Source organism: Papio anubis, chromosome 11, assembly GCF_008728515.1.
Source record: "Papio anubis isolate 15944 chromosome 11, Panubis1.0, whole genome shotgun sequence".
NCBI classification, from domain to species: Eukaryota; Metazoa; Chordata; class Mammalia; order Primates; family Cercopithecidae; genus Papio; species Papio anubis.
This window is the reverse complement of record NC_044986.1, coordinates 39903052-39913527: the sequence shown is the minus strand read 5'-3', so window position 1 is coordinate 39913527 and position 10476 is coordinate 39903052.

Below are 10476 nucleotides of genomic sequence, written 5' to 3'. Positions count from 1 at the left end.
TACCCAGCCTCTGTCTCCTGAAGAATAGCCTGGATTCTCTACAGTTGACAGCTGGACTCCAAGAGGGAGCGTTCCCAGAAGACAAGCCTCAATGCAAGAGCTAATCAAGCCTCTACTCAGTTATATTTACTCATGTCTCATTGACCAAAGCAAGTCCCATGGTCATTCTAGTATCAGTGGGAGAGGAGACTACACAAGGCGTGAATACCAGAAGGCACGGCTCATTGACAGCCACCAGTATAACAGTGTATCATACTTTATATATAGTTTTTCACCTTTGAACCACATACATGGTCTACATTTTCAAAAAAATAAAATTACAGTGGTGGAAAGAGCAAACCATAAAAATGAATACAAACTGATACAAGTAAATGCAAATAGATATTAAATTGATCATATACCCGCACACAAAAAGAAATAATCCAAGAAACTTTTGAATATAACAATCCAATAGTATGCCTTTTGTAGGATATATTCTATCTGTTTAATTTTTAATTTTTATTTATCTTTGCTCATTTCAGTTGGGATTGGAGGATATATTCTACAGACCAAAAAAAGCTTCAAGAAAATATTGAATTTTACTTAGTAGGTTTTATTTTGGCATATTATTGGCATGGTAATTATGAAGCTATTTCATGTATACTGTATGAAAGAGTAAATATATTGGTATTTTAGGGATCCAGGACTCTCACTGTGGTAAAAGGGAAATACAAATGTGGAGTACGGGAAGGTAAGGAAGAACCTTATGACATTATATTGAATTGAAGGGAATTGGAGGTATCAGTGTGAAGTCACTATTTTATAAATAGCTGCACACACACAGACAGACAGACAGACACACACACACACACACACACACACACACACACACACACACACACGTTTAGCTCTTTCCAGACAAGGACTAGAAGCAATGGTACTCAGTAGCAATGAGCATAACCACCAACCAGACCTTGGTTACTATTAATAAATATGATTTCCCACAAAAAGGAACCAGGTTTCCTTGGAGAAATTGCTCATTCCAGATCTAGGGTAGTGAAAGTAGAAGCAGAGCCTGGAATATCTTATTCTGCTGAAAAGTGAAGAATTGCTGAAAGACTAATGAGGACGTGTCAAAAGGACACAGGAGCCAGACTGAAGGCGCTTTTATTGGAAGGCAGCTACACTCGCCATTATATCACCAATGCAGCACTAAAGGAGCTTTTATTGGCCAAAGTTTGGACAATCTGAGCTTCAAAAAGAATAGCAGTGTTAATGGATTATAATACTGTATCTAAAAGAGAATCCATGAGTTCATGAGGCCAGAAGTCCAGATATTTTAAAAGGGGAATATAGCTGACTTATACAGAAGAATATCTGCTAATATATAAAAAGGAATCATAATTAAATTAGAAATCATCACTTTGTAGCCAACAATGTAATAACTAATTAGGAAGAATCATCAATGGACCCAAAATCCTCTGAGTGAAATGTTGGGGAACATGATGTTCACAGTCTTCAGTTACCACCCCCACACACTACTGATTAATTACAAAAGGAAAATATGCTTTTACAGCAGACACTGCTTTAACCCAGTGATAAAATTCAGCCCTGCTAGTAATTGGACAACCTGACATCGTGTGCCTCTTGATGGGGTGCAATGGGAAGTACACATCATCACATATGCGGTGTTCTTGACCAAAAATGTTTGACTTAAATTTAGCTAAGAAAATATGATGTGGCAAATCCAGAATGTGGGATATATCATAAAACAATTGGACAGTACTCTTCAAAAAGATTCAGTGTTATGAAAGAGTTAAAAATACATCAGGAGGCCGGGCATGGTGGCTCACACCTGTAATCCCAGCCATTTGGGAGGCCGAGGCAGGTGGATCACTTGAGGCCAAGAGTTCAAGACCAGCCTGGCCAACATGGCAAAACCCCTTCTCTACTAAGAATACAAAAATTAGCTGGGCGTGGTAGCATGTGCCTGTAGTCCTAGCTACTCAGGAGGCTAAGGCACGAGAATTGCTCCAACCCGGGAGGCAGAAGTTGTGGTGAGCCAAGATAGTGCCATTGCACTCCAGCCTAGGTGACAGAGCGAGACCCTGTCTCAAAAATAAATACATACATCAGGGCAGTTTTCTCGGCCAAAAGAGAGTGAAGAGATGTGACGAACAAATGCTATGTGTGAATCTTGATTGAATCCTAGATTTTAAAAAACAGCTGTATAAGATATTTTGGGATTATTAGGGAAATCTGCATATGTACTGCATAATAGATACTATTTTGTATCAATGTTAAATTTATTGTGTATGCGGTGTTTGATGACGGTTATTTGGATTATGTAGAGGACTCATGTTGGGCTATTTAGGGGTGAAATGTCATGTTTGCAACTTTCAAATGGCTCAGCAAAAAGTTGTGTGTGTGTATTAAGATAAAGAAAGCACATATGGCAAAATATTAACAATTGCATCTCGGTGAAGAGGATACGAGACTCAATTTCTCTGTCAGCTTAAAAATTTTCCAAATAAGTTGGGGAAAGTAATAATAGAAAAGTAAACAGTTCAAGAAAAACAAACATTTTCTGCTTATTAAACCAGTTCCTCCCACCTCACTGTAGTTTGTGTTTTAAAATAACATCCAGTGCTGCCAAGGTCATGGGGAAGCTGGTACAGTGAATTACCAGTGGCATGACCACGGCTCAGCCTGCATGGGCCAGCGTGCAGCCATGCTTATCAAACACAGGAACACTTCCATGCTGGCTGAGGCAGGCATTGTCCTGAAGATTCTTTTCAAGGAATTAGGTTGAAAAAGGAAAAAAAAAAGCCTGAAAATTGAAAATGAAAACAATCTAAATGTCTAGTAATAAGGGTTAGGTTTAGGACATTTTGCTCCACCACTGGATGGAGTATTATGCAAGCATTGAACATGGGTTTTAAGACTTCCAAAAAAAAAAAGCTTATGGCTATTGTTTCATTCTTTCAAAAAAAAAGAATGTGATTTCAACTTTGAAAATAAAAGTGTAAATATGGCTGGACACACAGTGGCTCACGCCTGTAATCCCAGCACTCTGGGAGGCCGAGAAGGGCATGTCATTTGAGGTCAGGAGTTCGAGACCAGCCTAACCAACATGGTGAAACTCCACCTCTACTAAAAATACAAAAATTAGCTAGGAGTGGTAGCACACACCTGTAGTCCCAGCTATTTGGGAGGCTGAGGCAGGAGGCTGAGGCAGGAGAATCACTTGAACCCAGGAGGTGGAGGTTGCAGCCAGCCAAGATCACACCACTGCACTCCAGCCTGGGGTACAGAGCAAGACTCCGTCTCAAAACAAAAAAGTTTTGGAAATATAACATATCTTTCAGGAATTTACATCTTATATTACTATATTACTATATTAAAGATTAACACGGCTGGGTGCAGTGGCTCACGCCTGTAATCCCCACACTTTGGGAGGCCGAGGAGGGTGGATCACGAGATCAGAAGATTGAGACCATCCTGGCTAACATGGTGAAACCCTGTCTCTATTAAAACTACGAAAAATTAGCCTGGTGTGGTGGCGGGTGCCTGTAGTCGCAGCTGCTCTGGAGGCTGAGACAGGAGAATGGCGTGAACTCGGGAGCGGGAGCTTGCAGTGAGCCGAGATTGCGCCACTGCACGCCAGCCTGGGTGACAGAGTGAGACTCCGTCTCAAAAAAATTAATAATAAATAAAAATGAATAAATAAAGATTAACTCAAATAAACTCATTTTACTGTTTATTGGCTAAACATGCAACCTTATTTTCTTAGGACAACTATTGACATATCTTCCTCCACAATATTTCCACCTTAACACCAATTTGGGTAGCTCAGATAAACTGAAATACTCGTGGAATTTCACCCTTGCTCATCATGGCAGCTGAAATTTAAATTCTGTTCAGGTACAATTTATTTCTTTGCCCATAATATATCAATTTTTTTTCAATTTTATTATTTATTTATTTTCATAAGGCCTTTTCCCAATGTTATCTATTTTTATTTATTTTTTTATTTTTATTTTTTTATTTTTTTGAGACGGAGTCTCGCTCTATCGCCCAGGCTGGAGTACAGTGGCCAGATCTCAGCTCACTGCAAGCTCCGCCTCTCGGGTTCACGCCATTCTCCTGCCTCAGCATCCTGAGTAGCTGGGACTACAGGCGCCCGCCACCTCGCCCGGCTAGTTTTTTGTATTTTTTTTAGTAGAGACGGGGTTTCACCGTTTTAGCCAGGATGATCTCGATCTCCTGACCTCGTGATCCGCCCGTCTCGGCCTCCCAAAGTGCTGGGATTACAGGTTTGAGCCACCGCGCCCGGCCCCAATGTTATCTATTTTTAGACGCATATACCAGCACTTCTCAAAGTATGGTCTCAGAACCAGCGGCATTAGTATTACTTGGGAACTTGTTTGAAACACCAGTTCTCAGGCCCCACCTCAGAACTACTGAATTAGAAACTCTGGAGGTTGGATCCAGCAACCTGTGTTTTAAGAAGACCTCCAGCTGATTCTGATGCAGGCTAAAGTGTGAGAGCTACTGCATGAGACAGTCCAATGGCCATGCTTGATAATACTGAACTCAAATGGGTCTCTTATAGTCCATGAACCCTGAATAAAAACAGCTCGCGGCCGGGCGCGGTGGCTCAAGCCTGTAATCCCAGCACTTTGGCGAGGTGGCGGGCGCCTGTAGTCCCAGCTACTCGGGAGGCTGAGGCAGGAGAATGGCGGGAACCCGGGAGGCGGAGCTTGCAGTGAGCTGAGATCCGGCCACAGCACTCCAGCCTGGGCGACAGAGCGAGACTCCGTCTCAAAAAAAAAAAAAACAAAAAAAACAGCTCGCTTAGAGTGTTCAACTGTCCTGGTTTGCCTGAGACTAAGGAGTTTCCTAGGATGCAGGACAAGGTGTGCAGCCATCACCACTATCTAATTCAAAACATTTCATCACCCCAAAAGAGAAACCCCAACATTCTCTAGCCGTCACTCACCATCCCACCTCTCCCAGCTCTTAGCAACCACTAATTAACTTTCAACATAGGTACTTTCATTACCCATGTAAAAGTGAGGAAAGGGAGATCTAGACATTTTAGTGACTTTTCTTGAGGTTTTCTGATGAGGCTAGAGCTGGGATTTGAACTCACTAAATGATTCTCTCCTTTCTAGACATATTTATGCACCATTTATTTCTTCAAGTTATTATATTTGCTTGTTACTGTACATGGGGAGGCGTCAAAACAACCAAACAACCACTTGCAAACTATTGTTATCATGTAGAAATAGTTGGTTTGTTCTGAGAGACCAATTCACCCAGATGTGGGGGCTTTAATTTTGTTAACCTTATACTTTCTTAATGAAAGAGAATTGCTTTTGTTTACTTTACAGTTGAAACACACTTGCCCTCCCCAGGAAAGAAGAAAAACAAAGCTCTTGAAATTAACCAATTAAATTGAAATTGACTTTATTTTAAATCTAAGGAAGAAAACAAGTTTTAGTCCCCTTAAAAGCCATGTATCTTAAATATAGTAATTCAGGTTTAGTCTATTAAGCTTCTGATCAAGATGAATAAACTGTATACAAAATTAAGACAGAGTTTAATAGGATTAGAAAAGGGAGGTCAGGGAAAAGATATGGATGTTATATTTTGAATAATTTGGAGTTCAACCCAACTTGGAAGCTTTCCTTTTAGCAGATATTATTTTAATAAGTCTAATTGTCTACTGACTGCTTTAATCTAATTCTGGAAACCAATAAATTGTAATCTAATTGTTAGATGATGAAAGACAGTGATTTGGGGAAACTAATGTGTTTACATGCAGTTTTTGTCCAAGTTTAGCTTTGTGAAAAGCAGTCAGAAATATCCGATCTTGACTTCAAGGGTAAAAATGCATCTAGGGATACACACCCATGTAGCTGGGTATATGTCTTCCTTCGTGGCCTCTCTTTATATGCCAGAAAATCTATTTCAGTTGAGGCAGATAATACCAGGCCTGCACACCCCAGCCTCCAGAGGCCCTCAGGGGAAAGGGCTGGAGAACAGCAAGTCCCCGAAACAATTGGGGAGCCTGTTCACAATTTTGGCTGTCTGTGTCGCTGCCCTGCCAGTCTGTCTGAAGCATTTGGGGAACACCCAGTCTTTGCAGAAGCTTGAACTTGGCCCTAAAGAACAAAAATGAATCAGAAATTTTCCTTGAAGCTGAGAACAGGGGCCTTCACTCTCCTGTCTAGTGTTCCTGCCATTCAGCCACATCTATACCAGAAGACCACGGCTCTTGAGCACTCAGCAAACCTATGTGCTGGAAGGAGGGGAAAACGTAGATTCCTTCCCACCCCAGCCCTGGACATGCTGGTCCTGTGGTCTCTCTACCCACCAACAGTTAGCATGTTCATCTCCTGTTGGTTTCACGAAACCACGGTGATGGTCATGCTTCTGTGCCTGGTCCAGGCTGTTGCTCACACCTCACTTCTGTGCCAGACTGACTCTCTGCTGGTCCTTCTAGACTTGGCTTGTGTTAGCCTGCTTGGATGTCTTTCCTGATCTCCCTCATCTGCAGTCTCAGTAGTGCTTTCCTCAGAACTCCTCCTCTGGTGTTCACCCAATTCAGTTTTGTATCTTCCCATTATGTGAGCTGCTGTACTCCATTACTATCTTTTTAAAAAACAATTTGGAGTCCCTTGTTAGATGATTTGTTCGGGAACTGACCTATTATATTGATCTCTGTATCTCCAGGACCTGGTATCATACCTGGCTTATAGCAGGTGTGATGGTTAATACTGAGTGTCAACTTGATTGGATTGAGGGATACAAAGTGTTAATCCTGGGTGTGTCTGTTTGGGTGTTGCCAAAAGAGATTAACATTGGAGTCAGTGGGCTGGGGAAGGCACATCCACCCTTAAACTAGTGGGCACAATCTAATCAGCTTCCAGTGAATATAAAGCAGGCAGAAAAACGTGAAAGGAGGAGATGGGTCTAGCCTCCCTGCCTACATGTTTCTCCCCTGCTGGATGCTTCCTGCCCTCGAACATTGGACTCCAAGTTCTTCAGTATGGGGATTCAGAATGGCTCTCTTTGCTCCTCAGCTTGCAGACAGCCTATTGTGGGGCCTTGTGATTGTGTGAGTTAATACTTAATAAACTCATATATAGATATAGATATATATAAAGATATATACATATCCTATTCATTCTGTCCCTCTAAGAGAACCCTAATACAGCAGGCATTTCATTCATTCAAAAATATTCACTGGGCATCTCCTGTGTGCCAGGTACAGCGTAGGGTGCTTCAGGTAAACAACATTATAGTGCTTGCTGAGTGAACAGTCTCTGATATAGTTTGGATATTTTCCCCCTCCAAATATCACATCAAAATATGATCCCCAGTGTTGGAGGTGGGGCCTTGTCAGACTGGCAACCGTCACCACCAGTCGGAGCCTTATCCGACTGGCAATTCTTAAACTCTGTACCAGAGAAAACAGGGGAACTTGTTAAAAATACAGGTTGTAGGGCCAGACTTACATAAAAAACGGGGGAACTTGTTAAGAATACAGATTGTAGGCCCAGACTTAAATAAAAATTGGGGGAACTGGAGCACATGAATTTGGATTAAATTACAAGTGCCCAGATGATTCTGACGTTTGGGATCCACTGCTTAGAAAAGAAAACCCAATGCCTAAATCTGCCCCCTTCATCTGAGCTGTGTGATCTCTCATGTGCAGCTAGTGTTGAGAACCACTAACATAAAATAATACACAATAGAATCACCAGGAAGCTTTAATAACTTTTCAAATACCTGGACCCAACCACTAAAGATTCTATTTTAATTGACCTGGGACTCAGGTACTGATATTTTTCAAAAGCTCTCAAGGTAATTCTGAAATTCAGCAGAAGTTGAGAACCCACCAATTCAGACTAAGTGACTTACCCATTGTCGCAAGGTGCATCAGAATTTACTGCCTTCCTTACGCAGCGGTTGTGAATGAAATATGGCTATGGAAAGCGATTGCTGACTAATGTGTTATAAAGTATGGTGGTGATGATGATGATGACGATGATGATGATATTTCTTGAGTGCTTCCTATGCACCAGGCACTATGCTAAGCATTTTATGAGCTTAATCTTATTGAATCTTCAACATTAACCTGCTGGTATTATTTTTCCTTTTCCTTGATTATAATACGTCATCAGTTGAGGACTATCAATTTAATAACAGTTATTAGAGGCTGTTGCTTGTTAATAGGAAAATATTTCTTCAGTCCTCTAGAGACAAAGATTTGCTTTGATTAGAATAAATGTAAATTTTGACTTATTTAACATGAAATACAAATAAACATGTGTGATGCTATCAATGCAAATCACTCATCTCATGTGATATCAAACAAACAGATACCTTCTGTGTAACCCTCCAAGTTGCCTACATTCACAAATGTCACTTATGTCTCATACTGGGGTATCCATACTGGGCCTGGAAGCTGGTAAATTTATTTAGACACATTCTATTTTGAGAATAATAAAATGCAGGGAAAATGTGTATCTTTGAGTCACAGAATCACGGTATTATTCCTATTTTCAGGTGAGGCTTTAAAAGATTAAGTGACCTGTCCAAAGTCCCAGGGTTCATTCTACAGCCAAGCCAGAAATAACAACCCAGTGCCCTTGATGCTGGAGTTCTCCAGAAGCTCCTCTCCTGACATACTTTCCACTGACAAACTTTCCTTGAAAAGAACAAAGTAGTCTGTCAGAACAAAATTTTGCCGGCTCTGTCTGCTACCAGCACTTGGAAATAGGAGTCCCATGGGTTTGCAAACAAATGAAAGCAGTGGTGGGCTTGCAAGACCTCACCACTCCTTAGAATTCAGTTGATATGTCTCTCAACGCAATGCAGGGACTAATTTTAAAGCATTTTGAAACAAGCACAATAACTGAAAATCCTGAGTTCAACAAGAAACAAACCCATTTATCTCTGAAGAAAAGTCAAGTCAATTAAGAAATGAAAAATAGGTTGAGACTAGAAGAATGAGAATGGAAATGATCAATTGGAAAAGTTTTCAGTCATTACCAAATGGTCAGTATGACCACATTTATCTGATATTATTTGGTTCTTTTCTTTCTTTTAAAAATACTGTTTAGTTATAAGAATATTAAATGCTGGCTGGTGCAGAGGCTCATGCCTGTAATCTCAGCACTTTGGGAGACGGAGGCTGGAGGATTGCTTGAGCTCAGGAGTTTGAGACCAACGTGGGCAACATGGCAAGATCTTATCTCTACTAAAAGTAAAAAAATTAGTTGAACATGGTGGCATGAGCCTGTAGTCCCAGCTACTTGGGAGGCTGAGGTGGGAGGATCACTTGAGCCTGGGAGATGGAGGTTGTGGTGAATTATGATCTTGCCAAGACCGTGTTTCAAAAAAAAAAAAAAAAGAAAAGAAAAGAAAACAGAAAATTAAACACCACTTTTTTTTTTAAAGCAACAAAGAAAATTTGGACATTAATAAACATTCCCATTAATCCCATCTCTACTCTCCTAAGAGATCATCCATTTAGTGTCTGCTTGTCCAAAAATATGTCTAAAATTGATTTCTCTTTCTTAAAGAGAGAGTATATATCTATAGTCTTAACTTTCCTTTTTCTTTCCAACTATATAAATATAGTGGCCACCTTACATTATTTTAAGCAGAAGGTAAATTAAACGATCCACTGCGAAGACTTTGGATTTCTTTTGTAACTCCCACTGTTGGTTTGGCACAATGGAAATGTCCTTAAATGCAGCCTTATCTTCCCAGCTTTAGTAAAACTCTATTTATAAATTAAATCCAAAGTAACCAGAGACACTGGCATAATCTTTGGTCTTCTCTGCCAGTCCAGAGAAATCTTAATTTGTGGTTTCCAACATTTGTAAAGTGGTAAATAGCAACCTCCCTCCACTGTTACTCCCACCTCAAGTCAGCAGGGTGCTGGTAAACTGGCTTGGGTGGGAGTGAGGGGAACCCCTGGTGTGTCATGTTTACTGATTTCCATTGGGTAAATGCTCCATGATTGGCTCACAAAATTTCCTAATATTTAACAATTGACTTTGAACTGTTCTAACACATCAGTGTCAAGTCATTCGATGACCAATTATGGCACATATATGACCCTTTTATCTTGATATAACACTCTTGTAGGCTTATTTCATACATGTAGTCACTGCACCTAAAAGAAAGCTATAATGGAACGAATGACCCAAAACCAAAAAATGTGGGGAAAAGTGAATTAGAGAACGTCTCTCTCATATTTATTTATAAGAGGAAATTCTAGCTTATAACCTCCAAGTATGATGAAATTCTTCTGTATATATGTAGGTATCAGTATTATGCTAACATTTTTTCTTTTCCTAGATAAAAATAAAGTAGCCCACAAGTCTGGTTTTATGTTATGTTAATATTCATTAGGTATTCTTTGCAATTTTCCCTTTTGCAGCTGTTAAACCACTTATGCCTTCAATATTTTTT